The 6,691-nt window shown below is 38.3% G+C and overlaps 1 pseudogene; it reads left to right on the top strand.

Annotated features, from left to right (window-relative positions):
* The first annotated feature begins 372 nt into the window (after positions 1 to 372).
* On the top strand, positions 373 to 3,501 carry LOC148025223 (uncharacterized; annotated as a pseudogene).
* Positions 3,502 to 6,691: the final 3,190 nt, after the last annotated feature.

The raw sequence follows: 6,691 nt of genomic DNA on the forward strand, positions 1-6,691 counted from the left end.
AAAGAGATAGAGATATGAGGGGGCCACATCCACATCCACATCCATCATAAATAAATAGTATACACAAAAGTGAATGTGCATGCATTTGCAAAAGGTTAGAAAGAATTGAAATGTAAAGGCTAAAGCCTTACGAATAAAAATGTATCAAAAAATCAAATAAATAATAAAAATATGAAGGGTTGTGTGTCTTTTGGGGAAAAGGTGGGGTGGAGTGCACAACTGATTATGTGCGTCTTTCTCTCTTTTCTTTCAAGATACACACATTCTCCTTTTGGATGGTGCCAAAATTTCTCTCTTCTCTCTCCTTTGTCTTTTGTGCAAGAAGTCATCTTCTCCCTTTTGCTCTTTCTTTTGTGCATAATGGTTAAAGCTATGGATGAAGATGATGAAGATGATAAATTCATGGATGTTCTTTGGAGTGTATGTAGACATAAGGGAAACCACCACTCAGATCAGACTTTGGGGTTGAACAAGCCTTCTGTAGAAGTGAGAGTTGCAGCATTGTCAGCCTAGTCATTCCTTCTAACTACTATTCCTTCAAGTGGTATAGTAATCCATCACATGCTAGAGTGCCTGTCAATCTTGTCATCATTGCTTGAAAATCAAGAGCAAGCTGTTAGATTGTCTGCTGGGGAAGCAATTGCTGTGCTTTTTGAAGCTAGAAATATCATGGATGTTCACTATGACAGTGTATATGAAGATGCAAGCTATGAGATTTCTGGTAAGAACCATTTTAACACAAAGGAATTCAAGGTTATCAAACATGTCACATTATTGGTAGAAGAGGCTGGGGGGAAGGGTTAATCAAACAAGAAAGTGCAACACAGTTCTTTCAAGGAGATACTTGCGATTGTAGAGGGTGTGGATGCTTCACTTACATCCCTGAAACTTTAACAGGGAGATACCCTTGTGTTGGATTCTTGGTTTCAGAATGTTAGGCTGAGATTTTTCACAAATTTCTTAGCAAAAGGACTCCAGAGGCATCTGCATGAAAATAGTTTACTACATGAAGTTTTTGACTTCATTGTCCACAACCTTCTCCTCTTCTCCATTAGTCACATGGCCTCCTCCATATCCATGGGAGCTTTTTACTCTCTCCAAGCAGTTCTGCCTGAGAGAGAGAGAGAGAGAGAGGGATAGATGGCGAAGGATTTGAGAAGCAAAGCGGAGCTCGACACAGGTCTCAAAGATGGCAACCTCGCTTGTCTGCACTTCTGGGCCTCGTGTGGTGCATTGCCTTGGCTCAGATGGACACACAGACAGAGCACGAATGTGAGAGAGAGAGAGAGAGAGAGAGAGAGAGAGAGAGAGAGAGAGAGAGAGAGAGAGAGAGAGAGAGAGAGAGAGAGAGAGAGAGAGAGAGAGAGAGAGAGAGGCTCTTGGTATTGGCACCGTGATGAGCTCTCGAATATCATCTTCTACGTAAGGATCTTGAAGATTTGCAACGCTCTTCAAGCAAAGTGCTGCTTGTATAGGAGTACGGATATGATAAACCTAAAGGTGAGGCTTATCATTAATAGGCTGATTCCAAGCTTTGAACAAATGAATGAATTAGAGAGAGAAACATTGTATACACACAAAGTCTTGCCCCCCCATGTGGCCATAGCTAGGATCTCAAACACAGTAGAAGAAAGGGAAAAGAAGATGCTAGACAAGGAGAAACCCTAATCCTCCATGGCCTGTCAGCCCATTGTGTGCCGCTTCCTCTACATCTCCTCTACCTTACACATGTGACATCCTTTAAAACATGCAAGATCCTCGTAGGTCGTGTCGTTTCCCCTTTGCCTAGCATCTTAATTGGCTCCTCTTCATTTTCTTATCCTCAAAAACCTTAATTTCATTTTTTAAATGAAAATAGTAATATAAACATTAAATTTAAAATTTCATTTTTACCAACCTTTTTCTATGGTTGGTTTAAATCTTTCCACATATTCCTCTAGTGAATGCCCTTGAGCATGTCATTTTCCCTCCATCCTTCTAGGCCCTTTCAATTCCATAATAGTAGTATTCCTATCTTGTTATTGCACTCCTGATGCCTTCTTGCACATGCCCTCATAATCAATCTTATCTCCCCTATACCATCAACATTAATTATATGTCCATCTTCTTCTTATTCCCTTCCCATTTAACAAGCCATCTTTGGTGCCAATGCACTTTCCTTTCATACCCTTAATCAGATTCCTTTCTTGAGAAAACATAACGTGCTCTCCAAAATGTTCATGCAACATATACATAATCTTCCCCCATCCATGACAATGGAAAGAAAAAAGGGTATTTTTCCCTCATCCATTTGAGATTAGTATGCTCTCAAAGGAGGAGAAAAGGGAAAGAGTCACTTTAACAATAGTCTTTACTATTTCGAGAACCTTGAATAAGAGCTGATTCCCATGATCTTCCTTATCTCATTGATGGCTTCCCTTAGCCTTCAAATGATGAGACAAAATTTCAATTCAAGAGAATATGATAAAATCATCTTTCTTCCTTTATTGGAATGGAGTTGTTCTTGTGATTCCTTGTGGAATACTAAACCCTATCTTTCAGAGACTATGCAAGTTTTTCAGTGTCCTTGTGATTGAAGTTGTTTTACTAACAATTTTGGAAGTTATTTATGTTAGAAAATGGTTCTTCTGTGACAAGGTTCCCAAGGGCGCTTCACGTTTCAGTGTGGGAGGAATATGATGACACCCAAAAGAAGCATAAAAACAAGGCACAAAAGAATCCAAGCATGCATCATATTTTTAATCTTTTTTAAGAGATTAATATTAAGTTGTTGCAAAAGCACCAAAAAGAGATAGAGATATGAGGGGGCCACATCCATCATAAATAAATAGTATACACAAAAGTGAATGTGCATGCATTTGAAAAAGGTTAGAAAGAATTGAAATGTAAAGGCTAAAGCCTTACGAATACAAACGTATCAAAAAATCAAAGAAATAATAAAAATATGAAGGGTTGTGTGTCTTTTGGGGAAAAGGTGGGGTGGAGTGCACAGCTGATTATGTGCCTCTTTCTCTCTTTTCTTCCAAGATGCACACATTCTCCTTTTGGATGGTGCCAAAATTTCTCTCTTCTCTCTCCTTTGTCTTTTGTGCAAGAAGTCCTCTTCTCCCTTTTGCTCTTTCTTTTGTGCATAATGGTTGAAGCTATGGATGAAGAAGATGATGATGATGAATTTTTTAATTATTAAAAGAGAGATTTATGGTTTCTTTTTAGTTTTGAGATTAATGGTAGAGCCATACACATAGATTTTGTGTGTTGTTTCCTCGGTCTTGTGGTTGATTATGCTCATGGGAGGGTTGCTTTCAACATGCTACAGTAAACAAACAAGTGAATGGGGTTGGCACTACTCATGTCTCTACTGATTCTAACAGTTTTCAATAACTCTCCAATGACATAAAGGACATGAAGTCGGGCATTGACAAGCTTGTGGCTCTCTTGAGTGAGAGGATATTACCTACAGCTATTCCAAATGCTCCAAGTCCTCCCATTGTTCAAGAGTAGCCAAAGACCATAACTCCCAAGGTTGTTGGACACTATGAAGTTGGAGAGCCATCAAGTGCTCAACCCTCTCATTTTCAGCCCCTAAATCAAGTGCTCAACCCTCTCATTTTCAGCCTCAAATTCAGCCCCTAAATCAACCCAAGACCTACACTAGCCCTCATGAACAGGATTTGGAAGATAAGATTCATGCTAACTCAAGGATTGATGATGACACACATGGATGCCATCCGTTTTACAAGTCTTTTTATGGACAACAATCTACTATCCCTAAATCTACACATGAAGAGAAAGTTGAAGAACAAAGGTCTTATCATGGTCAAGCAAGTGGAGGTAATAATTTTCATGGGCAGCACCATTACAATGGACATGGCCATGTAAATTCAGCTCCAAATTCTTTTGGACAGCAACATCAAGTCAACAATAATCATGTAAATAATCAGCCTTCTAAACAAGGTCCTCATTCAAATCAATTTTGGCCTCATCAAATAAGTGGACAGCAACCAACAATGAATGCCACAACAAATATACACTCTCCAATGTACGGACATCAAGTCTATGGACAGCCTCATGTTGTTGGTAACTCTTTATTTATGCCACAAGGGCAATTTAATTAGCCAAATGGGTTTGTACATATTCATGGACAGCAACAACCATATGCTCATGAAACATGGAGTAACGATGTTCAAAAGCAAAATTCTTTTGGTCCAAACTTTAATGGACAGCAACACAATAATGGCCAATCTCATCAATATGAGCGGGAATACAAGGAGAAAATAACAAAATCCATCCCCTAATGAATTAGAAGAATGGTTTGGCAAGCTTGAGATGTATTTCTCTTTATATCCTAGACCGGAGAATGCCAATATTAAATTTGCAGCCTTACATTTGGAGGGATATGCATACACTTGGTGGCGGTATATGTTAAGGATTGGTAATGAATTCTTGACATGCGATGCATTAAAGAGGGCAATGATCGAAGTTTTCATGTATCTTATTGAAAAAGAGAAGTTAGAGAAGAAGTGGTATGCTTTTGAGCAAAGGGGATTATCGATTAGTTAACCAATTCCTTAACCTCTCCATCATGTGGATGGAGTATCTGAAAATGCCAAGCTAAATAAGTATATATTTGGGCTTGAATCTTCTCTATCTTCGGAAGTGGGAGATATGAAACCATCCTCTTTACAAGCTGCTATATAATTGGTTGAAAGGTATGGTAAAAAATATAAGGGTTTTTAGCAAAGAACATGGCAACATTTTTAGCCAAACTAGTCCACTAGAACAACTGCAAATTATGGGCAAACAAAGACTGAATTTCAGCAAGGAGGGAAGCCAACAAATACTTACAGCAAAATTCCTACATTTCCTTCTGTTTATGGATCAAAACAAGGTAGTAATTTCAAATTTAATGTTGAAAATAGATCAGAGGGAAAGAGGACTGAAATAGGTGGCAAAAACTCAGCTCCTATGGTGCAAGGAAAGCATGTGTCTAATGACAAACTGAAGGACTTGTATGTGGAAGGTCTATGCTTCAAATGTAGAGAGAAATGGTCTCCCGACCAAAAGAAAAAAGGCAAAGCCAAGAATGTCAAAGTGAGAATGATCTTTGAAGAGGAATTAGATGTTGAGGCAAATGAAAGCAATCTATCTCAGCTTTAGTGTTTACCTACTCTTGAGGAGATGCATAACCATGATGATGATTTCCATGAAGAATTTTATGACCCTATGGATGGTTTTTCATTTGACCCGGGTGGTTACTACAATGATGATCCTTATTTGGATTTGTTGAAGCTTTGTTCTATCTCCCGTGATGCATGTAATGGTTCCAAAGGGGACAATACATTACTCCTTAAAGGCTACATTAATGGAATAATTACTCATATTCTTATTGACACTGGGAGTACACATAGCTTCATTAATACACAGTCTCTTGATGGGTTGAAGTTGTACACTCAAGAAAATCCTTCATCACTAAGAATCCAAGTGACAAATGGAGCTTATGAGAGTAATAATCATATTTGTTCTAATGTTCCCATCACTTTATCGTCATCTTGTACCACTTGAATGAGTCTTATTGCCTTGGAGATGGATCCCATTGACATTATACTTGGCTGCAAATTGACTAAAAAGTATTGGTAGGTTTACCATGGATTTGAATAGGCTTTGAATGAAATTTCAATGGCATGGACCGCAAGTTACTCTTCAAGGGATTGAGAAGAAGAAGCTAGAGGTGATAATCTCCAAGAAGATTAAGAGAGAGATCAATACAAAGGCATGTATGTTTGCCCTTCTCTTGTCAAAGATTGATGAGGATCATCCCTCTTCAAATCAGCCCTCTACTTCTTCAAAAGGTATGGATCCTTGTCTTTGTAAAGTGTTAGAAGAGTATGATGATTTATTTCAACCACCTTCCTCTCTTCCTCCTAAGCATGAAGTGGATCATCCCATCGACTTGCTTCCAAATACCAAGCCTATCAATAAGCCACCATATCACCTTTCAAAGGTGGAAAGAAAAGAAATTGAGTGCCAAATAAAGGAGCTACTTGAAACGGTCTTATACAACCAAGTCAATCTCCCTTTGCTTCTCCCATTCTCTTAGTCAAGATGAAGGTGTGCATAGATTACCAGGACTTGAACAAGGCCTCTATCAAAAATAGATATCCAATACCAAGGATTGATGATCTTTTGGACAAATTGAAGGATGCCAAGGTCTTTTCAAAGATCGATTTGTGATCAGGATGCCACCAAATACTCATGAAGGAGGGGGATGAATACAAGACTGCATTTAGAACCGAGAGGGGATTGTATCATTTCATTGTTATGCCCTTTGGTCTTTCAAATGCTCCAGCCACATTCCAAGCTTTAATGAACAAAATACTTTAGCCACTTTTGTTCAAGACAATTTTGGTATTCTTTGACGACATATTGATATATAGTAAAGACAAAGAAGACCAGTTACAACATGTTAGAGACATTTTTGACATATTGAGGAGTCACAAGTTATTTGTTAAAGCAACCAAATGTACATCCATGGCCAAAGAAGTAGAATACTTGGGACATATTATTAGAGAAAATGGCATCAAGGTTGACCCAAAAAAGGTCCAATGTGTGAAAAATTGGCCTACTCCAACAAATACTACTTCATTTGAGGGGTTTTCTTAAATTGTCTTCTTTCTATCGAAGATTTATCAAG

Source organism: Lygodium microphyllum, chromosome 15 (genome assembly GCF_053477565.2).
Source record: "Lygodium microphyllum isolate KBCC chromosome 15, Lygodium_microphyllum_v1.1.10, whole genome shotgun sequence".
Taxonomy (NCBI): Eukaryota; Viridiplantae; Streptophyta; class Polypodiopsida; order Schizaeales; family Lygodiaceae; genus Lygodium; species Lygodium microphyllum.